Source organism: Lathyrus oleraceus, chromosome 6 (genome assembly GCF_024323335.1).
Source record: "Lathyrus oleraceus cultivar Zhongwan6 chromosome 6, CAAS_Psat_ZW6_1.0, whole genome shotgun sequence".
Lineage (NCBI taxonomy): Eukaryota > Viridiplantae > Streptophyta > Magnoliopsida > Fabales > Fabaceae > Lathyrus > Lathyrus oleraceus.
This window is the reverse complement of record NC_066584.1, coordinates 37,451,899-37,478,147: the sequence shown is the minus strand read 5'-3', so window position 1 is coordinate 37,478,147 and position 26,249 is coordinate 37,451,899. Positions and strand designations below refer to the sequence as shown.

Sequence of the window (26,249 nt, the reverse complement as noted above, 5' to 3'; positions counted from 1 at the left end):
CGAACAGGTTAATATGCATGAATGCAACGTCTATCCATATGAGGAAGATTCTGTCTTTCGATCCTGGTTTCATCGAGACAGATAATATTTTGACATCCACATTCTGAAATTCAAGATGTCTCTCAACCAGATTCTCACTCAATAATACTCCCCATATGGCTAAACGTAGTTTAGGTGCAGATGAATGCAAAATGGGAATGATGCAGATGCGTGAATGCAATGCATTGCCATCCTCCAAGTCCTCTGATCATCTGTTGCCCTGAATCACAGCCTTGATCTCTAAATCGGTTACAACCATCTGAGGGAACATGTAACCACAAATCCAACTCAAGGGTTCCGAAATAAACGGAACTGCAAGATACATCATCATCATCATCATCAGACAATCTCTGAGCAGATAACCTCAATCTCTGAACCGGCCCGGGGAATCCTGAAATAAACGGATCCCCACTGATAAATAACTCGGACAGTACTTCGGCGTCTCGGCAATAAACGGCCATAAATCCGACTTATAAATAGGACTCTGATCCGCGGAACAAAAAAGTCACCATCATCTGAACATGCATCTGACAGAACCACCCTCCCCTCACAGGTAAATTCTAATCAGGTCACCCTAAGGCGGATAATAGTCTCGACAATCGGGCAGAGATACTCAATGGGTTTGCCCTTTCGGGTGTGCCATTGTAGCTCTCCTGAGATCGTCTAAACCAAAGATCCGGGAAATGATCGGTCACCAGAGTCAACAGCTCAAATGAAGTAACTCAACCAAAGTGGATACTCCACAGAGGAAAGCACTATCAAATGAACCTCGTCCGGCTTGTGGTACATCATGCTGCCAGGCACATATTGACCTAACATGAAGGAGGCGACATGAGACCACACTAATCCTAGGTGTACACTCGGGCCTGGGTTTTAGCCCCACTCAGAACACCCACCCCAAAACAGAGGAACCACCTGCACAGAGGACGGCAACAACATGATAGTATGATGCATGCAAATATTTATGCAAATATATATGGTCAGAATAATAAATGCAATAAATAACACAACACAAGCAACCTAAACTAATCTAGAACGCTAGGAAGGACTCGCTTAGGGAAGATGGACCAGCACAGGTCAACATCTATGATTCCCCAACAGAGTCGCCAGCTGTCGCATCCGCGAAAAACAACCGGCGGGCTAAAACAAAAAAAAGGTTCGGGCAAAAATTAGGGATAAAATGAAAAAATGTACGCTCGGCAAGTCGAAAACCTGTAAAGGCGACTTGGGCAAAAAAGGGTATCCCGGTGGACTGAAAACCTGAAAGGGCGGTCCAGGCAAAAGAGGGATTGAAACGAACAATTGCGTCTAGCATGATCGTTCGCTTTGGTTAAAGCATCATGGATAATACCCGGTGGGGATCAATCGGAATCGTCTTGTTCAGAAGGCAGAAGGCACGGAGAGTCTGAGGACATATGGGGTGTAACCGAGTTGGAACTCGATGAGATTACGGGTTTCACATTGCCATTAGGATAGATTTTTCCTTTTGTGCGCGATTACCTCTTTTCAGGAATTGCTTCCTTTGTATTGCTCAATTTGAGCCACACTTTTCAAATCAATAAAATGCATATTCAGTCAAATAATTTTGTTTTTGTTTTTCATTACCGCTTTGATTGCAAAAACATCCAATTATTTTTGATAAAGAATCTTGCATTTTAACACATACAGGTTCCTTCCAATGCATGTTTATAAGATCGAAAGCTTGAAATCTTATTCGGAAGGTTGAGTGACCCGAGTGTTGAAATCTTGACACGCCTGGGGCACGGCTTTATCTAACGATCTCTTTTGCAGGAATTGTTAGGTATTTTCACTCACTTGCAGGTTGTGATGTGGAAGTTTTTGATAAAAACAAATCCCCATGGAGTCCGATCAGGGACGAATGAATATGAAGGAATGACGAAGAGACGTTGAGACGTACGACGATCCTTGAATGATATCAAGAAGACTCTTCAAAATCAGAAGATTGGAAAGTCTGTAGAAATTCCCCGTGAAGTCTGATCAGGGGCAAGCAAGTTGGGGGACGGTGAAAAGACGACGAGGGACGTCCGACGGCCTTTGGAATTAATCAAGAAGACTCTTCAAAGTCGAAAGATTGAAAAGTATGTATAAATCCCAGGAGTTCGCTTTCCGTCGAGCACGAAGCGATTGGGAGTACAAGATGATGGGGCAGAAAAGGTCCAGACGAGTCTGGGAATTCTCAAAAGTGGAAAGCTGATACGAGATTGGGAGGTGGATACCATGGTTCGACGGGTCGATGGGTGTTCTGTACCAACTTTTCTCATTTCCCCCAGCGAGGTCCCCAAGCAGAGCTGAGAGGACCAATTTCCAGCAGATCCAAGGTCTGTGGATTCCCTAGCCGAGTCAGGATGGTTATCCTCGGCAGGTTTAAACGGTGTTTCCTCAGCAACTAGGCCTGAAGGTTGCTATTCCCCGAGTGGAGCGGGTTTCAATGAAATATATCTCCAGCAGTGTTCATCCTACCAGTGGATTGGACGAGTTTCCGTAGCAGACGGATATTTGCATCCCCAGCTGAGTTGATTCTACCTATGGATTGCATGGGTAATCCCCAACGGAGTGGCATTCGCTTCCCTAGCAGGGTCAGGATGGTTATCCCCAGCAGGTGTTAGATCGATGCTTCCCTAGTTGCCAGGCCTGGAGGTGGCTGTTTCCCAGCAGAGTATCGGTGAGCATTTCCCCAGTGAAGGCGCCAAGTATCTGTGAGGGTTTCTCAAAGCAGGTTCGGGATTGATATCCCCAGCAAGTCAAAGATTGTTGTATCCCCACAGGGTGCAAAGGAGGTTCTTCCCCGGCAAGGGTTGCCTTATTCCCAGCAGCAGTGCTTATTCCCCAGCAGGGTGGAGATTGGTGTATTGACGAGTTCCTCAGCAGAGTGTCTCGTGCTCCTCAGCAGAATCCCTTGAAGGGGATACTTTTTATACATTCATCATGAAAAAAATAGCATAGCATGTTGCATAGAAAAATAATAAAGCGCGTAGCATTTCCATAATTATGGAGCATTACGCAGAAAAAATCAATCATGCATCATATTGCAAGCACAAGCTAGTCTCAAGCCGTGGTTACCGTTTGAGAGGTGGTTTTACCAGAAGTAGAGGTGTTACTCCGAGGAGTTTGGCCTCATGATTTGATCAAAGGTATTTCCCCAGTAGTGCGATACTGGAGGAGTTTTTCCGTCGGGCAGAGATGGAAAGGTTACGCGATCAGCGCGATTCAAGCCGTGGTTACCGCTTGAAGGTTTGGTTTCATCAGATGGTGAAGATGGTACTCCGAGGAGTTCAGCATCACGACGTCAGATCAGCAATGTTCCCCAGTAGTGCGATATTGGAGGAAATGTTTCCGTCGGACAGAGATGGAAATAATATCAGAAGACGTTACGCGATCAGCGCGATTCCGGGGTTCAAATGGAGAAAGGGAAGTGTTGCGACATTTTCTAGAGATCGGGGTTCAATCAGAGAAGAGTATATGCTGAGGCATTTTCTGGGGTTCAAATGAAGATTGGAGTTGAAGAATGTATCCGGGATGAGGTCCTTAGGATTATCTTCTGTTCATGTGTCACCTTAGACTCTGGCTGAGGCTGATGGAGGTCATTATGGGTGTCTTTTGAGGAAGAGATAAACATGCTACCTTCCTTTGTGAAGGTATACCCTCTGACATGTCGCCCTCAGAGTGGTGTTGGTGTTATTTCCGGCGTTGCCAGCGGAATTATCACAAGAAGTTGGAGAACGGGGTTCAATCGGAGAAAGGGAAATGTTGAGGCATTTTCTGGATTCCGGGGTTCAATAGGAGAAAAGGAAATGTTGAGGCATTTTCTGGAGACGGGGTTCAAATGGAGAAAGGGAGATGTTGCGACATTTTCTGGAGAACGGGGTTCACAATGGCGATCGCAAGTTATCGTCAGGCGACTGGGGTTCAAACTGGAGAATGGAGTTCATTATTTTGGCAAACAGGAGAGTGGGGTTCAACTGCGGAGATCCGAGGATCATTTGCGAAAGAAAAATTTCGGGGTTCAAGAAAATGAAAAAAAGAAGAGAAAAATTTCGGGGTTCAAGAAAATGAAAAAAAGAAGAGAAAAATTTCGGGGTTCAAGAAAATGAAAAAAGAAGAGAAAAATTTCGGGGTTCAAGAAAAGCATAAAAAAAAAAGAGAATAATAATCCCGAGCGGATGTGGTGTTCAAACCATGGCTATCCCTGTGTTACCATTTATTTTGGTATCCAGGTCGACGTTTTGGTTTCAAGATTGTTCTTCGCCGATTCTGACAGACGTTGTTAATTATTTTCCCATCAGAGTGCAAATTGTTCGTCTGTTCTTGGTATTCAATCACTCTTCATCCTGATCATCTGAAAGCCGAGGCTATTCATATCGACAAGTTCATAGTGGATTGAATAGGGGCAGCTGTAACACCTCAAAATTTGCCCTCCTCTCTTGGGACTAGCATATCATATTGCATATCATTTTTAGGTCATTAGGCATTGCATATTGCATATCATGTGGTTACATTGTGCAAGCCATTCCCCCAAGTCTTGATCAGGAGATGAAGAGGTCATGTGCAAGCTAGGGTTTCATTGGACTGGTCATTAATCATCTGAGGATGTGGAGGTCCAAATTAGGGTTTTGTGGTTCTCAAAGGGGATTGGTCTTCATCTTGATTGAAATGATTCATCATCATCATCATGGTTTGTCATCATCAAGTGTTGGAGCAGACACCTTGAGATTAGGGTTTTGACCACTGGTCAACCCTAATCAGTTGCATTGGGCCAATCAGGGCATAGCAAGGAGATGGGGTCTATGATGGATATGAGGATCATTTCATGATTTTATCGAGCTTATTGAGGCTAGGGTTTCATCCTTGAGCCATTTCATCAGAGGATTGGGGCTTAACTTGATCAATGCATTGCCAAATTCATCTATCAGTTAAAAAGTCAACTGTGGTCAACTGTGCTTGATTTTATGGATTTGGAGGTGGGAGAGAGTTGGACACACTTCATTCATGTTGGAACAAGTGTTATTTGACATGTCAAAGCTCAAGAATGGAGAAAATAAAGTCAGAACAAAAATTGCCAAAAATAGAAAGTGACTTGTAATGGAAGTTTCCAAAAATGGAAAGTTTTTCATCTCAAATTTACATGTCCAAAAAAGATTCAAATGAAAATTTGTTCAACATGAAAGTTGTAGATCTTGGTCTCACCTTTCCAAAAAGTCCAAGAACTTGAAATTTCCATGTATGGTTGACAAGTTATGGTCCATTCAATTTCAAAAATGACCTATAATCAAAGTGGCATAACTTCCACATGGAATGTCCAAAATGAGTGATCTTTTTATGAGCAAACTCCATTTAACATGTACTTTCATGGTGCATGATCAAAATTCATCAAAAGTGGTCAATGCAAAAGGTCAATTTTCAAGTGCACTAATTCAAATCCAAGGGCAAAATGGTCCAACTTGAGAAATAATGGGAATTTTGGAATGGGAGTTTTTGCAACACATCACAAATGCCAAATGTGACTTGTTTCAACTGTCATAAATTTTCAAGGTTCAATATTTGGCTAGGCTACTTTTGAACTTGCATTTAAAATGCAATTTTGGCATAACATATTGAAAATGAGAAATACAATGCCAATTGCCATGGGATCAAAGCCAACACATCACAAATGATATTTAGGAGATGTATGAGCTGTCATACAGCTGTCATGAGCCCTTATGTGAAATACCAATTTTGCCCTTGCATTGAAAAAACCACATTATGCTAATTACATTTCATTTGGTTAATTGGTGATTAGTAAGGTGATTAAGCAAGAGTATAAAGCTTTAATCATAACTGAAATGTTGATCAGAATCACAATTCTCAAAGCTTGTACCAAACTTTCCCTCCATTTTCTCCAAATTCATCAAGAATCTTCATCAACACTTTTCACAAAAACTTCATCAATTCTTCATCATTTTGCGAAATTCCTTTTGCTTCATCTTCCATAGATCATAATCTTCAACTGTTTTGGTGATTTGGAGCAAGAAGGCATTGAATTCGTGACTGTCCAAAGTGTGTTCAACAATGGTGAATTGAGATTTCTTGCATTTGGATCAACATTGAGCTGAAGCACGAGTGTCTAGCACCTTCCTCAACCTTCTTCTTGATCTGTTTTGCATCATTACACCTTGAAGCTTCCAAATCCACTGCTGCCTTCATCAATTGGTAAGTTTTCGAATCTTACCATTCCTTTAATTGTTAGATGCGTTTTAAAGAGCTTGCAACGTAGATCAACATGCTAGGTTTGGTTTTTGATTTGGTGAACTATTGAATGTGTAATCATGATTGGAAGTTTGACGTGTGTTTACATTTTTGCTCGATCCGTGAGTTGTGGTTAGAATTAGGAGATTTGAGTCACATATTTGGAATGTACATTGAAGGACGGTTCCAACGGTTATGAGTTTATGCATTTTGGTTAAGATTTGTTGATTATGATTTTCTGGAGATTCTTGAAGTGTTCTTGTGAAGAACACGATGAACAGTGCTCTTTGATCCTAATTTGCCTTGCCTGGATTTCAAATGTTGTTTGGCGCGCCTCTGAGCCAATCAGGAGGCGCCATGGCTTCTGTTCCAAACGGCGTCGTTTTGCGCCTTGGCTTTAGTATTACGGAAATGCCATTGTCCTATTTAATTATTAATATTATTTGATTTCTTTTGCAATTTTATTTCCTTTTTGTTACCACATCTTAGAAAATTGATAAATCACTCAAAACTTATCCAAATTTTGTGAACTTTTTTGTGCCATACTCATGAGAATGTGTAGAATTTAATGATATTTTTTGTGGATTTTTTGCATGTGTAGAAAAATAAAATGCTTAGGGATTATGTGATGTGTCACATTTTTGTACATTTTACCATATCCTTCATGAAATGCTCATACTTTTAAAGAAATGATTGAAAATTTTTGTGCTTATTCTGGACATGTTGATGGTGATTTCCATGTAAAGTTTATGATTTTTGGATACTTGGTGATGGAGATATGATTTTTTGAATAGAGGTGTGACAATTTGTGTCACACCAAGCTAGGTCAACTTTCTGATTTTATTTGCCTGGCTTAGGAATGTTTGATTGCTCCAATTTTTTGCATGAATGATCATTGATATGTCAAGATAACATGTGATTTTTGCTGGAATTTTTGATGTCATTTTCTAATTGATTGATAATTTTCTTCTCTGTATGCTCATTTTGTGAATTTATGTGACACATGTTGGCATTTTGCTTGTGAAATTCTCATATGGTACTGGATGAAGATGAAATTTGATATGTTGATTGTAGACACAATGTGGGACATCATGCTTTTGGTCCCATTCATTTCTTAATTGTTGTCACTGTTTTATGAATTATTGAAATAGATGCTTGCTTGGATGTTTTGAATTGGCTTACATAATTGTGTCTGGACTTTTTGATTTTCATTGACCTACTTTCTTTTGTCCAATTGAGCTGAAAATTGACATGCTATACATTGAATATGTCCTGTTTTGGTGTGAATTTTTGTGGAATTAATTGAATTGATTTGGTATGCTTTTGAGTGAGATAGTTCTGTTTGGTTATTTGAAGTTGCAAATTGCATGATTAAGGTTAAATTGTGCATGAAATGATAATTGTGAATGATATGAGCATGGGACCAATTGCATTTGCTTTTGAATTGTATTAATGTGATTTTGGTTGAATTGCACTTACTGTTTAGAGCTTTTTATCCCCCTTGGACCCTAGGCTTGGCCTAGTGGTCTTGTTTCTCACATTTGGTGTGGATTTTCAGGATGAAATGCACAATGCTTAAGGAGATTGCTTCAAGGCAATTTGAATTGAGTTTGGTTGATGTTTATAAACTAACTTGACTTTGTTTTGTAGGGATTGATGCTTGAGCTTGAGCTTATAGCTTGCACTTGTGTGCATTAACTTGTGTTGTCTGTATAGATTGACATTTGCTGTTTATTGTTGGTTTGTCTGAGTACTGATGATACTTGATTGATTTCAGGTACATTTAGTCGCTTACAGTTCTTTAAGAACTTGCTTGCTGCTGCTTGGTTTTTAAACCACTTGAGGTAGGACTTCTATTCTCCATGTAGTCTGGAAGACCTGGCCTGTTACTTGGCCAGGCAACTGTCTGAAGTCCTCCTTAAGAGGCGATGTTTGTGGTTGTTTACATTTGTGCCAAGCAGGTAAAGACCTCTATGAGGCAATTGGTGGATCAAAGGGATATGCAATCTATCCCCCGCTATTCTGTTGAGTCGTCCCTCTGCTCACACGGTTGTGTGTTGATGCATTGGGACATAAACCCAAGATCTTGTGTTGTTGCACAATCGAGTCAGAGTCTTGAGCGTAGAAGGGTCCCTCCATTCTGGACCCACGCTCCTTTGTCTGAAGCTCTCCCTGGTCAGGGATAAGAGCTGTGAAGTCTAATCTTCACTCACCTCTCATCTGCTTCACCTTAGCCCCGCAATGGCAAGGTTAAGAGCGAATACTACCCATGTACAGATGACTTGCTTCGGCAGTCAAACCCATTGTTTGAGCCTCACTTGATTGGCTATAGTGTGTGCTTTGTGAATATTTGTTTGCTCTATTTGCTTGTATGCTTGTATGCTTGCTTTCTTCCTGGATAGGATTAGCTTGCAGTTGTGCAAGTAGGTAGAAACCTCAACGTAGGGCAATGATGCATGACAACACTAGGCTCGAGTCCAGCTCCCTGGTAGTGTGTCTTCCCTTGGTTTCTGGCTAGATTTTCTTTCCCTTTAGGGGGAACTACATCGCCCTGATCCTCGTGCCAGACGAGGTATGTAGGCAGGAGACCGTGCGAGGTCTCTCCGGGCACCCTTTTCTTTTTTGCGTGTGTTTTGTTTGGCAGCTATCAGGCTCGAGTTCCCGACTCCCTGTTAGTTTGTGTGTGCCGTTTCTTCTGACGTCTCAGCGTCTCTTCTGGCTTGCTTGATGACTTGTAGGCTCGAGTTCCCGACTCCCTACTAGTTTGCATGTTCTTCCTTTCCCTTTCAGGGGAACTACATCGCCCTGATCCTCGTTCCAGACGAGGTATGTAGGCAGGAGACCGTGTGAGGTCTCTCCGGGCACTTTTTTTTCTTTTTGTGTGTGTTTGCTTGTTATATTCTTGTGTGTCAGGATATGGACGTAAGCCCAACGATTGGCTGTACGTATCCTGATTGTGTTTGTTTGGTTCGGAAGCTGACGTAATTCCATCGAGTGGTTGTCGGGTTCCCTGTTTGCCTGTGGGTGTGTGTGTCTTGTTTGGCGTGCGTGAGCCGAACTACGGCAGCTCTGATTCTCGTTCCAGACGAGATACGTAGGCATAGGATGCGACGTCCTATCGAGCTCTCTTCCCCTTAACCCCACCTGTGTTGTCTTCGGTGCGTGTGTGTGTGATGTTCAGCAACCTTTTCTTTTTTTAGAACGTGGATCCCGTCGAGTACGACGGACGTGAGGGGTGCTAATACCTTCCCCTTGCGTAACCGACTCCCTTACCCTTTCTCTTTGGTCGCGAGACCATGCTTTTTCCAGGTTTCTCTGAGCGTTTCCTTTCCCTATCTTGGGATAAATAACGCGCAGTGGCGGCTCTGTGTGTTTTTTTGTTTTAGCCCGCCGGTTGTTTTTCGCGGATGCGACATCCATGTGCATCTTTATTCACCAATAGAAGAATGAAGTAATAATAATAGTAATATATAAAAAAGAAAACAAAAAGGAGTAAATTAAAACTGCCTCCTCTCTCTCCCAAAGGCGTGAAAAATAAGCAAGAAAGAGAATCATAAAGATCTTCACACGTCTCACTCATATCTCTCTTTTATCTCCATTCACCCAATAAAAACAAAAGGTTACAAAAGAAAAAAGAAAATTGAATCACCTATAACACGTTCCCTCACGTCTCTTCTCCATTCCCCCCACGCGTCACGCTCACGTTTTCCTCAGAATTCACATCACCTACCTTCACTCTCTCTAACAATCTGTAACGAAAGAAGAAGAAAAAACTCTTCAATTTTTCCTCATCGCCGTCCTCCTCCCCTGTTCATGTTCTTTAATCCACACCACACTTCTGTCCCCTTCACCGCCGCAACCACACAACCACCTTCATTCTATTCTTCTTCCTTCTTAACCGACGCAAACCCTCCGCACCGCGACACCACCGCAATCACCACCGCGAGCCCTTTTTCCAACACTGTCAAAACCCTTCCAAAACTTATCACAACTTCCTCCTTCTCCATAAACCCTCGCGATATACGTTGCTGTGGTCTGAATCCTCCGACGCTCACTTCACAACCGTGCTTAACCTACATACAATCCACCGCTAATAATTTCCGGCTGCCGCGTCAACCTATCCACACCGTCCATTCTCAATCGCCGAAGCCCACCATCCACCACCATCATCGTCGATGAAACAACCGCTCCGTAGCAAAGTCGTGTCGCCGCTGGAAAGCTCATTGTGATTGTGCCTCTCCAACGCCCCATCGTTAATCATCGTGAAGTCTACCGAAGATCACCCAGTTACGCTCATCGCCACCAAATCAAAGGTTCATATTTCTATCCTCATACCTTGTGGCATTTTGATTTGTGGTTTTGTTTTCATTATTAAGAAAGTTTGAAGTTCAACTTTGATTCATTTGTTTTTTTGCAAATCTATGTTTGTGTTACATTTTTAAAAAAAAACAAGAAGAAGAAGTAACGAGCAAAAAGAAAGTTGAAGTTGGTTCAAATTTTGATTCTCAGTTTTACTGCCTTTGTTATGTTGTTCTGTTTGCATCAGTGAGAATAGAAAGAAGAGGATGAATTTGATGTGTATTTACTGATGTTAAGTTTCCTGCATTTTTTATCTTCAAAAATTGAAAAGTCAATGGAACTTGATTAATACATTTACTTATGCATTTAAATTTTTGTTTTGCTATATTATATGCAATATAGTTTAATTTCAACCGTGTGTTCTCAGACAATGTATTTGTATATATGCATTTGAGCTGCTATTGACATATTGTGTGAATTGTATTTAACTTAAACATAGAGTCATTCCTTGAAGATTGAAATTTTACTTTAAATATACAACTCCATTTAAACATCATCATTATCATTTTCCTTATAAACTAATGTGAATAATAATGATGTCTGGCATATTAATTTATAATATTGCTTTTGTTTCAAATATTCATTCAATTGGTTTGTAGTCGAAATAGGATAGGACACACAATTGACATGTGCCTCTTATGTCATATTTTAGTTGATCTTTTAGACCATTAAGGGAAAATTGAGAATTCCAAGAGATATACACTGTATGAACTTGATATAGGTTGATGGCACTACAGATAGATGTGCATAAGCTTTTTTTTTTTTTCTTAAGTGAAATTATTTGATTTTTGTTTAAATAATTTTAGCATGTTAGTCATTTAATTAAGTAACCCATGTCTATACCCTCGCTCATGTAAATGATCATATTAATACAAATTCGATTTCACTCAATTTCATCATCAATTCAAAATTATTCAAACCAATTTTAGAAACAAATCAAACACTTCTCGATTCAAAGTCGAGCCCATTTTCAAACACCTTTGTAATTCGATCGCTTTTAAAGCATCGCCACCAACCTCACATGGCTTACTATTGGGCTTCCTTACAATGAGACCTATTCGATTATTAATTGATGGATTAGATGAACGACTCACTAAAATAAAATTCATTTCATTCATAAATGCAAAATTAAAACCCTGATCCGATGTCGAGTATTTTCATTAAAAATTAAAAGAACGTATCCAATCACAATCAAACACCATTTCATTTGGAAATGAAAAGGGGGATGGCTTTGAGTTTTCAATTCCTCTCCTCGATTATTTGAATACGAGTTCTCTTACTCAGTTAGTCAAATAGTCGTGACTTCCACCCACCTAAGCACAAACGAATAGAATCATTTTTATACTAAGAAACGAAAAGAGAGATGACTTTGAGTTTTCAAATTTTCTCCTCGATTATTTGAATACAAGTTCTCTTACTTGGTTAGTCAAATAATTATCGTTTCTCTCCAAACTCCCAAACCCCGATCAAATCAAATTACTTTCATAATAAGCTAAATACAAAAGGAGATGACTTTGAGTTTTCAACTTCTCTTCTCAATTGTTTGAATACGAGTTGTCTTACTCGGTCAGTCGAACAATTGTCATTTTTCCACAAACATATAACTTAATCAAATCATTTTCTTAACAAACTGTACGAAAAAGGAGATGGTCTTGAGTTTTCAATTCCTCTTCTCAAATGTTTGGATATGAGTTGTCTTACTTAGTCATTCAAGTATTTGTCGTTTATTCTAAAACACGTCAATCATACACACACTTTTTTAATAATTACTCAGATGAAACAGAAAGCGGTCTAGAGTCTTCTATTCCCTTTCCCGACTATTAGGATACAAGTTGTCTTACTCGGTTATCCGAGTATTCATCATCCATTCAAAACACCTTAACCATCATTAAATCCTTTTATAATTAAGGATGAAAAAGAAAGTGGTCTAGAGTTTTCTATTCACTTTCCCGACTATTAGGATGCGAGTTGTCTTACTCGACTATCCGAGTAATCGTCATCCAACCAAAAAAAATTCAACACATCAAATCTGTCTTTTTCTCGCCCTTGTGCGATCGAAACCAATCAAACTAGATATCACACATCAAATCGACTCGTCACCCTCGCGTGACCAAAACTCTGTTCAAAAGAACACTGTCAATCCTTTCTAATACGCCCAACAAAATAGTGCTAGAGCCTCCACCGAGAGTAGACAAGCCAACATTTAGTCGTTAGAACGCCAACCTACACATTCGTTCATCAAACAAAACACACCAATTATTCGTAGTCCCCGAACTACGAATGCTCTGATTTCCTTATTGCCCCATAAGAATACGTAGGCAGGAGATTGTTGTATCTTCGGGAGCACACTAATAAAAAACCTCTCTTTTCCCCTCCTGAGGTCTTCATCCATATCTATTACCAACTCTAAATTACTTGAATAAAACAAACAAACATACAGTTAACACTCAAATCGCAAAATTGAACTAAAAGGTTCCCGTTGAGTACAACGGACGTGAGGGGTGCTAATACCTTCCCCTTGCGTAATCCACCCCCGAACCCGAATATGGTTGCGACAACCATTATTCTCTATTTTTTTAAAGGTTTTATCGATATTTTCCTATTCCTTCATTGGAATGAATAAAGTTCGGTGGCGACTCTATTCCAACTACATTTTTCTTTCCGCGTCCATCGCGAGGGATCGCATTTTTTTCGAGGTGCGACAACTGGCGACTCTGCTGGGGACTCGCTCCAAGCAAGAGAGAGTGAAGCCTGGCTTAGTTCAATATCTGTATTGAATGTTAATCATGTTTTTTTGTCTGTTTTTTTTATTCCGTTATTATTTTGTGGTTTGTTTTCTATGACACTATTGGGTTTTCTCTAATTGTTGGTACTATGTGAGGTAGACTCTCTTCCCGAGTCTAAGAAAAACCCTAAGATTAAGTTGGTGGTTGCGTAGTGGACGCCCATAAGGAGTCTTCCTTGTTGGGAAGATACGAAGACCCCGCCTAGAGGAGATTCTCTTGAGATACTATTGTCTGATGAGCCTTCGTCACGGCGATGGTGTTTCAAGTTGGATCAATGACTCTAGAGACCTTTTAACTCTATATCCGGCAGTTATGTAGTATTAACACACGAAGTTTCATACTTGTTGGGTTAATACGAAAACCCTTATCAGATGAGATCCCTTGAATGTATTATTACCTTACAGTAATATTTCCAACCTCGATCTATGACTTTGAGAATCTTGTTAGAACCTTGGACTCGAGAGTCGCGTAGTAGAATCCCCATGAAGTTTTCTTTTTTGGGACAATACAAATACCTCTCCTAAGATGAGATTATCTTAGGGGTATTACTGTCCGACGAGTCTTCATCACGGCAGTGACGCTCTCATAGAGAATCGATGACTCTGGGAACCTATTAACTTTAAAAGCCTACCCTTGGGAATTTCAGTAATCAGAGAAACCTATACTTCCTCCTGTTATCCTGATGTACACGATGCGTGATTGATTTTGAGTATTTGTATCCCTTCGTGAAAAAATGACAAGATTCATGCATTTACATATCATCAGCATGCATTGCATACCATCTTCCAGAAACAAAAGCTTACACCATATTCAACCCTTTGTCCAGTAAACGATGACTACTCGACACCGGTATGAGACACGCCGCAACTACAAGATGACACTCGAACAACTTGAAGCCAACCAAATTTCAATGAGGACAAACATTGACTCTATGCAGGCAAAGATGGATCATTTTATTGAGACCATGTTGCTCTTAGCCCAGAAGGAGAAGGATGCTGAGACTAGCGTCGAAGCCAGAAGAGTTGCTGCTCAGTTTGGATCACAATCGCTTAGCATCCCTGGAGAGACTGACCTTAATGGTAATCCTGCCCAGCCTAAAGAAGGACTGATCCCTATTCCGATCCCAATGGACAATGTGAAACCCCACGAGCATTCTGCTACATCTGCTCGACACGGATCTGTGATGGGTGATGAAGACCCATATGACGCCTTCTTCATGCCACAATCAACCAAACCTGCTATTGGAGATCTCCCAGACCTAGTTGTTGAGAGAATCCATGCTCTGGAAGAGAAATTCAAGTCCTTAGAGGTTCACACTACTCCCGGTTTGGACGTTGTTGACATGTGCTTGGTACCAGGTTTGGTGATTCCGTAAAAATTCAAAGTCCCAGAGTTTGACAAGTACAAAGGGATCAGTTGTCCAAGAACTCACCTCAGAGCCTACTGCCGTAAGATGGTTGCCCATATCAGTAATGATCAACTCCTGATTCATTACTTCCAAGATAGCCTCAGTGGAGTATCCTTGGAGTGGTACATGCTACTAGAGAGAGGACAAGTCCAGTCATAGAGAAACCTTGTTGAAGCCTTCCTTATGCATTATCAGTATAACACTGATCTAGCACTCAATCGCACCCAGCTGCAAGACATGACTCAACGTAACAACGGGTCATTCAAGGAATACGCACAATGTTGGAGAGAGCTAGCAACTCGTGTCCAACCTCCTCTCCTTGATAAGGAGTTGATTGATATGTTTATGGAAACTCTGCATACCCAATACATGGAGAAGATGGTAGGATCCAGTTTCCTAACTTTTGCTGAGGTCGTCTCTGTGGGAGAACGAATCGAGAGCCAAATCAAGAAAGGAAATCTACCTTGCGCTGCCAATGCTTCAAGTGGGATAAAGAAACCTTATCCTAATCTCCCAAAGAAGCCAGAAGGGCAGACCAATGCCATAACGGGAGGAGGATATATGACACATCCATATGCTCCTATGCCTTATCATCAGGTTGTCGTTGTCATCCCAACACCATATCAACCACCGTATCAGCAACCCTATCAACAACAATATCAGCAGCCTTATCAAAAGCCAGCTTATCAGCAACAACATCAGAATCAACAACAACGTGTTCCACCATAACGTCAACCTAACCAGTAGAGGGAAAGGAGACCAGAAATACATTTTGATCCATTGCCAGTACCATACAATAAGATCCTTCCCTACCTGCTAAAGGATGGGTCAATTGTTTTGAAGGAGCTAACACCCGCAACTCCACCCTACCCACCAGGCTACGATGCCAATGCTCACTACGAGTATCATATGGGTGCCCCAGGGCACACAGTAGAGAATTGCAAGGCCTTCAAACATAAGGTCCATGACTTGATTGACAGTAAGGCAATTACTTTTACGCCAGTTAGGCCAAATGTTGCAACAAATCCTATGCCGGCGCATGCAGAGCCAAGTGAAGCCCGAAGATAAAGCTTCCCACTGGCCTGAACAAGCAGAGCCATTCCCAAATAGAGAATTAAGAGATGAAGTCTCGTTTCTTCAAATGAAGGCAATCATTATGCCATTTTTACCATTTCACACTTTTGTAATTTGTTCTTGTTTGTTTAAGTACTGTATGCTTTAAACATTGTTATATGTATTTGGTCTTATTAATGGGATGATTATGCATGTTTTGAATCAATCTTTCATATCCACTCATCTATCACATTTGCAAATCACACACACATACTTTTCCATTTCACCTTCTTTATCACACTATTATTAGTAAATGTTGGAAGGAGGATGACGAAAACGAAATACTCATAATTGCTGATTGTATGCTTTTGGATAAAACCCTGCTAATGATGTACAAGCATTATTTCAAATCCCCAAACACTGAAGACATAAGGAGTTAATCCCTAGTCAACCACTTCGAGCCTAGAAGTAGGAGTTTTTTCGGATTTACAAACCCTTACGCTTAACCTGGGGCAGGGTAGTGTTCAGTTGATCTGACTATGCACTCAAATTACAAGATGAAACATCCCATACAAGGATCAATCACATGATATTCTTCGCACACATCTTGAAGTGTCGAGGAAACCATACAAATCCCAAATTTTATGTCGGTTGTTCTTCAATGACCAATGACTTGGCAGTCATAATTTTTTTTAAAAAATCAAAAGAAAGAGCCTGCTAAGTCTAGCACCCTAAAAAGAGACTTAGGCAAAAACTGGGGCAATCCCGATGGATTAAAGCTTCAACAAGCGATCCATGCAAAAGTTAGGGATCAAAAATCAAAAGAGGCAATGAAAATCCTCAAACAAAACAAAATAAGAATCCGTGACCACCATACCTAAATCAAAGGGTCACCCATAGCCATGAAGAGCAAAATAGGATGACTGTCATTTCGAGGGATATTACACTGCTGAACTCTTGCAAAAGTAAGTGTGTATCGAATTAACTGACAGTAGGATTGGAGATCATCATGAAGAAGGGGTGGGTTAAAATAAACTTTGAGCCTTATATCCTTTTGTTTCAATAACCATGAACCAAGCCACGTTACAACCTTCAAAAGACCTAATTAAAGTAAGGTTTATTCTGAAAGCATATAAAGAGCAAGGTTGCGTAAACTGACTCCTAGAGATTTGCTAACATTCTATTCTCCCTACATCACTCACACGCTAGCAAAATCAAGCACCGCGATTGGACTCATGATCCACTCGTCATACACTACCACGACACTCCCAAGTGAACGATTGTTTTTCAAAACTTGCATAACTATTGCATTAAAATCACCATTTCTTGGATAACGATCCTTAATTGTCAGTCAGTACTTGACATCGAGAAAATTCCAACAAGGGGCAATTCAAGAGGCACTTGATTGTTGGCTCCAACACAAATCAAAATCATCTCATAAACCTATGAATCAGGGGCATGGCATCTTCTTGATCATTTGACTTAAGAAGTAGTCAGTGTAAGGCAAATCTCCAAAGCACCGGTTGATCATAAAAAAAACACTTCAATACTCAGTACGTCTGGGGCAGGCCCTGCAAAGGCTAATCGGGGGCAGATTGTTGCAAGAGTCAGACGTTGGAAAAAACAGACTCGGGCCATGAGATAATCACTCCTAAAGGTTTCCTTTTAAGGAGAATTCCTTTGAATACCCTACAAACTGGGACACGACAAGTTGCAAGGGGAAAATTCCCTTCGTATCTTCAAGGCAGTCAAGCAGATCGCGTCAGACACTAGAAACTGATTGAGTTCCCAACCAGGATGTTGAAAGTTCATACCAATGCAACATCACATCTTGACAAGAATACTTGGGGCACGTCAAAGGCATAATCATCATGCGTTGGTCATGTCACTATGCTCAGTTACAAGCTGGCCAAACATCTCAGAAGAAGAATCGAGATCTTCTTAAAGACAAATACACAACATATCAGCAAGAAATCAAACTTGGGGCACCAGGAGTATCCACACCTATTGCGTGTTCATCACATCATCAACTACCGAGTGTCGGGAAGTCAGATTCTCCTACCAACCTAAAGTCCAGTCCACATTGACAGTTACCAGAAAAACCAAAGTCCACCTTGCTGGCATCCTCATAAAATAAATACAGCCATCATTGGTATCCAAAAATTCATCGCCTTTGAAAAGGGGGGTCAATCCCAAACAAACCAATAATTCTTTACATTCAAACATGCATCACATGGATCACCTCATACATAACGCATACATGACATTTATGCATATAACACGAATCAAGATCCAAGGTTTAGTCGTAGGCATCCAGGCCAACCCTCAGTTGAGTCATTGTCACTTCCTTTAAGTGAGTTCCTACCCTATTATCGGGCGTCCCCCATTAAGTTACATCTTTAAACCTTTTGTTGATGAGATGTTATCCTCAGCTAAGTCAAAATAATGTTTCTTTGAACTCCTACCTTGTTTATCGTTGAGCGTTCCTCAATGAGTTGTTTCCTGTAACTTTTTGTTGTTGGAAACTACAGCTTTCCAGAGAATTATTCTGCAACCTTTTGTTGTCGATACCCCTAAGCAAGTCTTACCCAGTAATGTTCCGATACTACCCAACAAGTCGGGTTTATTGAACTTTGTCAGTAACCTTATTTTTCCAATATTTTTCTCACTATCATCCTTTTGGTGAAAGTCCCTTGATGAATATTAATCATCGCCCTGTTTACGATAATTGTTATCCTTTTGGTAATGGTAAATCCCGGACATTTGTGATTTCACCGTCATCCTTTGGTAACGGTGATCCTTGAAGTTCTGTCCCTACCTTTATCCTTTCGGTGAACGACAACCTCTGCGATAATTACAGCCTACCGTCATCCTTTTTGTGCCGGCGATCCTTATGGTAATAAGGATCCTTGTCATTTTGGTTCAACCATCATCCTTTTGGTGATAACGTCCAATTCAATCTAAAATAATCCTTTCGATGATAGAGATTATGAAGTTTGGTTTAAGTTATCATCCTTTTGGTGATTGTGACATTTGGAAAGTCCAACCCCACTGTCATCTTTTTGGTGTCAGCAATATTTGAAGTTATTATAACATACTATCATCCTTTTGGTGGTAACAAGTTTCGAAGTTATGATCTCACCTTCATCCTTTTGGTGATGGTGATTGTTGATTCATTATCATCCTTTTGGTGATAACAAGTTTTGTTGTTTAATCCTACCCTCATCCTTTTGGTGATGGTGACCATTTGGGTTATGGACTCATTATCATCCTTTCGATGATAACGGGTTTTATTTTGATCTTACCCTCATCCTTTTGGTGATGGTGATCATTAAGTTTGTTTCGGCTTATTATCATCCTTTTGGTGATAACAAGTTTTGAAGTTCTGTCCTTATTATCATCCTTTTGGTGATAACAAGTTCTGTTTGTTTGATCTTACTGTCATCCTTTTGGTGTCAGTGATATTTTAAGGTTATTGACTTATTATCATCCTTTTGGTGGTAACAAGTTCTGTTGTTGATCTTACCTTCATCCTTTTGGCGATGATGATCATTTGAGTTGGCTTATTATCATCCTTTTGGTGATAACAAGTTTTGTCTTTTAATTATACCTTTATCCTTTTGGTGATGGTGATTGTTGACTTATTATCATCCTTTTGGTGATAACAAGTTTTGTCTTGTAACTTACCTTCATCCTTTTGGTGATGGTGATCATTGAGTTTTGACTTATTATCATCCTTTTTATGGTAACAAGTTCTGTTTTAATTTTACCTTCATCCTTTTGGTGATAATGACTGTTTTGACTTATTATCATCCTTTTGGTGGTAACAAGTTTTGTCTTGTAACTTACCTTCATCCTTTTGGTGATGGTGATCATTGAGTTTCGACTTATTATCATCCTTTTGGTAATAACAAGTTTGTTGTGTGACTTTACCTTCATCCTTTTGGTGACGGTAATTATTGAGGATATTTGACTTATTATTATCCTTTTGGTGATAACAAGTCTTGTTGTTGGATCTTACCTTCACCCTTTTGGTGACAGTGATCTTTGAAGTTGATGAGTTAACTGTCATCCTTTTGGTGGTAGCCTTGATACTATACTTTCGGTAATGGAAAGCTTTATCAGAATAACCATCATCCTTTTGGTGACGGACATCATCCTTTTGGTGATGGAAATCTTTGGAGTGTGTCTAACTTTCATCCTTTTGGTGATAACGGGTTTTGTTTTGATCTTACCCTCATCCTTTTGGTGATAGTGATCTTTGTGTAGCCACTGTAACCATTATCCTTTTGGCGAGGAGTACTTTTGAAGCTCGGTTTATCCATCATCCTTTTGGTGACGACGATATTATTAATCATAATGAATTACTATCATCCTTTTGGTGATGACAATTAACTTTCCTGTCGTCCTTTTGTTGCCAAGAAACCTGTTTAGTTTTAGTCCCGCAATGTCTTTACATCAGAAATAACCTTTGCACGATTTGAATGTCAACTTGAGGGTTGGCATTGATTTGGCACTCTACCCCTATTACCTTGGTACTGTAGAATTCATTGCGTTTTCTTTCTACATTTCTCCATCGCATTTCAAAGGACACAATTTGGGTCTTTTCATATTTAATTACCTTCCACCAAGAATGTATGAAGACCGTCGTCATTCTTACTAGGGGTGTTCGTGGTGCGGTTTGAGCGGTTTTTGTGATAAAAATCACCCGAACCGCAAGAGAAAAAAGCATGCGGTTTGGTTTGGTTCGATTGACTTTTAGAAATAAAACCAAACCAAACCAAACCAAATCAATGCGGTTTGGGTTGGTTCGGTTTTTTATAATATTTTTATTGAGCCATATATACTCCTATAAATAACGACATAACTTGTGTTTAGTCATTCATATATTACTAAGTAACATCAAAATTCATCATATTTAGACAAAAACGTTTCATTCAATATACAAAAAACCAGATTAGACAAAAGTGGAATAAAAGATAAATATAAATAGTAGCATAAAATAATATCAAAGACATTATAATAAAACATAAAAAAAACATATGAGATGAGAGATTAGAGAAGATAAAAAAAGAACATAAGAGATGTGAGATTGAGAAGAAAAGTGAATTAAAAATGTAATTGGAAGAGAAAATAGTAACATAAAAGATAAAAAAGAAAGAACATAATAGAGGACTTATTAGAGTAAAATAGGCGAGACCTACATGGAAAATAAGATGAGAAGAATGTGCGATACTACTATGAGAGACTTAAGAAGGTTGAAATTGAAACCCTAAGTGTGATTAAGAGAAAATCATTTGTAATTGTAAGGTTAAGGCATACTAGGTTTGAGGTTTGGGTTGGATGTGGGATAAGTGAATTTTGGGTTGTAACATAATGCGGTTTGGTTTGGTTTAGTTCGGTTTGAAAAATACAAACCGCAAACCAAACCAAACCGTGCGGTTTTATTAAAAAATGACCCAAACGAATCCGAACCAAATACGGTTTTTTGCGGTTTCAGTTTGGTTTGGTTTGGTTTGCGGTTTTCTATTGGGTTGGTTTGGTTTTGAACACCCCTAATTCTTACCTTCTAGTTCAAGTTAATTAAATAGGGGCAGCTGTCATACCCCAATTTTGTCCGGGCATATTTAAATCTTCGTAAATTTGATTTCATTTTTAATCTCCATCATATGCACAACATAACATGTATTCCATCATGAGTAATACTTAAAATACTAGTCAGAGTAAATTTATTGAAAATACAGACAAATCAGTTGAATCATTTCTCAAGAACATGCAAAATCAGCGGGTAAAAAGTTTCAAAATTAAAATTGTAGAGGCCAGTATTATTAATCTACGATTCACTTAGTTCAACCTGGTGTGCTCATTACATTTTTCAGTGACTGTTTTGGTTGCGTTTTGACCCACCTGAGCCTTTTAACCGGTGGAAATTTATTTCAAAGTTAAGAGAAACGATGTATTTTTTCAATAAGTATATTTTATGCAGATCATTTTGGTGTGACCGATTTAATTTTTTGAGCAAATTTTTGCCCGACATTTATTCATTTCTAGTCATTTTATTTTTATTCTTTCGCCAAAATATTCACAAAAAATAAATAGAATTTTCCATGTCTTCATTTTATTTTTATCATATTCATTTTCGAAGTTATCAATTTTATTGGATTTAATTGATATAAACTATTTAAATCAATTAAATCATCTAAGAGGGACATTTTAGGAATTTTAAAGGTTGGTTGCAATTTATGTTTCTTTCAATGGATCTCAACCATTAAATCATAAGTAATAAACAATCCATATTAGCTATCAATGTGCATCTTTATTCACCAATAGAAGAATGAAGTAATAATAATAGTAATATATAAAAAAGAAAACAAAAAGGAGTAAATTAAAACTGCCTCCTCTCTCTCCCAGAGGCGTGAAAAATAAGCAAGAAAGAGAATCATAAAGATCTTCACACGTCTCACTGATATCTCTCTTCTATCTCCACTCACCCAATAAAAACAAAAGGTTACAAAAGAAAAAAGAAAATTGAATCACCTATAACACGTTCCCTCACGTCTCTTCTCCATTCCCCCCACGCGTCACGCTCACGTTTTCCTCAGAATTCACAACCTACCTTCACTCTCTCTCACAAACAGTAACGAAAGAAGAAGAAAAAACTCTTCAATTTTTCCTCATCGTCGTCCTCCGCCCTGTTCATGTTCCTTAATCCACACCACACTTCTGTCCCCTTCACCGCCGCAGCCACACAACCACCTTCATTCCATTCTTCTTCCTTCTTAACCGAAGCAAACCCTCTACACCGCGACACCACCGCGAGCCCTTTTTCCAACACTGTCAAAACCCTTCCAAAACTTATCACAACTTCCTCCGTCTCCACAAACCCTCGCGATATACGTTGTTGTGGTCTGAATCCTCCGACGCTCACTTCACAACCGTGCTTAACCTACATGTAATCCACCGCTAATAATTTCCGGTTGCCGCGTCAACCTATCCACACCGTCCATTCTCAATCGCCGAAGCCCACCATCCACCACCATCATCGTCGATGAAACAACCGCTCCGCAGCAAAGTCGTGTCGCCGCTGGAAAGCTCATTGTGATTGTGCCTCTCCAACACCCCATCGTTAATCATCGTGAAGTCTACCGAAGATCACCCAGTTACGCTCATCGCCACCAAATCAAAGGTTCATATTTCTATCCTCGTACCTTGTAGCATTTTGATTTGTGGTTTTGTTTTCATTATTAAGAAAGTTTGAAGTTCAACTTTGATTCATTTGTTTTTCTGCAAATCTATGTTTGTGTTACATTTAAAAAAAAAAGAAGGAGTAACGAGCAAAAAGAAAGTTGAAGTTGGTTCAGATTTTGATTCTCAGTTTTACTGCCTTTGTTATGTTGTTCTGTTTGCATCAGTGAGAATAGAAAGAAGAGGATGATTTTGATGTGTATTTACTTATGTTAAGTTTCCTGCATTTTTTATCTTCAAAAATTGAAAAGTCAATGGAACTTGATTAATACATTTACTGTTGCATTTAAATTTTTGTTTTGTTGTATTATATGCAATATAGTTTAATTTCAATCGTGTGTTCTCAGACAATGTATTTGTATATATGTATTTGAGCTGCTATTGACATATTGTGTGAATTGTATTTAACTTAAACATAGAGCCATCCCTTGAAGATTGAAATTTTACTTTAAATATACAACTCCTTTTAAACATCATCATTATTATTTTCCTTATAAACTAATGTGAATAATAATGATGTCTGGCATATTAATTTATAATATTGCCTTTGTTTCAAATATTCATTCAATTGGTTTGTAGCCGAAATAGGATAGGACACACAATTGACATGTGCCTCTTACGTCATATTTTAGTTGATTTTTTTAGACCATTAAGGAAAAATTGAAAATTCCAAGAGATATACATTGTATGAACCTGATATAGGTTGATGGCACTACAGATAAATGTGCATAAGCTATTTTTTTTTATTTTCTTAAGTGGAATTATTTGATTTTTGTTTAAATAATTTTAGCATGTTAGTCATTTAATTAAGTAACCCATGTCTATACCCTCGCTCATGTAAATGATCATATTAATACAAATTCAATTTCACTCAATTTCATCATCAATTCAAAATTATTCAAACCAATTTTAAAAACAAATCAAACACTTCTCGATTCAAAGTCGAGCCCATTTTCAAACACCTTTGTAAGTCGATCGCTTTTAAAGCATCGCCACCAACCTCACATGGCTTACTCTTGGGCTTCCTTACAATGAGACCTATTAAATTATTAATTTATCGATTAGATGAACGACTCACTAAAATAAAATTCATTTCATTCATAAACACAAAATTAAAACCTTGATCCGATGTCGAGTATTTTCATTAAAAATTAAAAGAACGTATCCAATCACAATCAAACATCATATTATTTAGAAATGAAAAGGGGGATGGCTTTGAGTTTTCAATTCCTCTCCTCGATTATTTGAATACGAGTTCTCTTACTCGGTTAGTCAAATAGTTGTCACTTCCACCCACCTAAGCACAAATGAATCGAATCATTTTTATACTAAGAAACGAAAAAGGAGATGGCTTTGAGTTTTCAATTTTTCTCCTCGATTATTTGAATACAAGTTCTCTTACTTGGTTAGTCAAATAATTATCGTTTCTCTACAAACTCCCAAACCCCAATCAAATCAAATTACTTTCATAATAAGCTAAATACAGATGGAGATGACTTTGAGTTTTCAACTTCTCTTCTCAATTGTTTGAATACGAGTTGTCTTACTTGGTCAGTCGAACAATTGTCATTTTTCCACAAACATATAACTTAATCAAATCATTTTCATAATAAACTATACGAAAAAGGAGATGGTATTGAGTTTGTAATTCCTCTTCTCAAATGCTTGAATATGAGTTGTCTTACTCAGCCATTCAAGTATTTGTTATTTATTCTAAAACACATCAACCATATACAAACTTTTTTCATAATTACTCAGATGAAACAGAAAGCGGTCTAGAGTCTTCTATTCCCTTTCCCGACTATTAGGATACAAGTTGTCTTACTCGGTTATCCGAGTATTCGTCATCCATTCAAAAGACCTTAACCATCATTAAATCCTTTTATAATTAAGGATGAAAAAAAAAGTGGTCTAGAGTCTTCTATTCATTTTTCCGACTATTAGGATGCGAGTTGTCTTACTCGACTATCTGAGTAATCGTCATCCAACCAAAAAAATTTCAACACATCAAATATATCTCTTTCTCGCCCTCGTGCAATCGAAACCAGTCAAACTAGACATCACACATCAAATCGACTCGTCACCCCTCGCGTGACCAAAACTCTGTTCAAAAGAACACTGTCAATCCTTTCTAATACGCCCAACAAACTATTGCTAGAGCCTCCACCGAGAGTAGACAAGCCAACGTTTAGTCGTTAGAACGCCGACCTACACAGTCGTTCGTCAAACAAAAGACACCAATTATTCGTAGTTCCCGAACTACGAATGCTCTGATTTCCTTATTGCACCATAAGGATACGTAGGCAAGAGATTGTTGTATCTTCGCGAGCACACTAATAAAAAACCTTTCTTTTCCCCTCCTGAGGTCTTCATCCATATCTATTACCAACTCTAAATTACTCGAATAAAAGAAACAAACATACAGTTAACACTCAAATCGCAAAATTGAACTAAAAGGTTCCCGTTGAGTACAACGGACGTGAGGGGTGCTAATACCTTCCCCTTGCGTAATCCACTCCCGAACCCGAATATGATTGCGATAACCATTATTCTCTTTTTTTAAAGGTTTTATCGATATTTTCCTATTCCTTCATTGGAATGAATAAAGTTCGGTGGCGACTCTGTTCGAACTACATTTTTCTTTCCGCGTCCATCGCGAGGGATCACATTTTTTTCGAGGTGCGATAGAGATTAATGTACTTATTAACTTATTTCACAAGTTACGACTATAAAACCTCGATCTTTGATGTAAATATCAATTATATTAAGATAACAGTTGATTTATGCATTTTTCACCCCAAGTCCAACTCATTTTTGCATGTATTTTTTCAAGGAAAGAGTTTGGCGAGCAAAACAAAGAAGAAAAGCTTCAGGAATATCACTGAGTATGCTTCAAGTGACCATAAAGTGAGCAAAGCAAGAGAATTCCAGAGGTTTGCACTCCTAGCATGCTTGAAGCGAGAAAAGCAAGAAAATTCTAGAGTTGCGCTCCAAGCATGCTTGAAGCGAGCACCAAGCAAGAAAATTGTCAAAGTCTCCAAAAGCCCGGGCACGCTGAGCGAGCATGCAGAGAGGTTGTAGTGAGCACTCTCTTAGCCAGACTTTCTGTGGCTAAT

At 39.0% G+C, this 26,249-nt stretch overlaps 1 long non-coding RNA gene across 1 annotated transcript; it reads left to right on the top strand.

The window, feature by feature from the left end:
- Positions 1 to 22,250: 22,250 nt before the first annotated feature.
- LOC127097159 (uncharacterized) lies at positions 22,251 to 23,466 on the top strand. The gene is made up of 2 exons (XR_007792933.1): positions 22,251 to 23,074; positions 23,211 to 23,466. It is a non-coding gene; the product is annotated as an uncharacterized LOC127097159 (long non-coding RNA).
- The last annotated feature ends 2,783 nt before the right edge of the window (positions 23,467 to 26,249 follow it).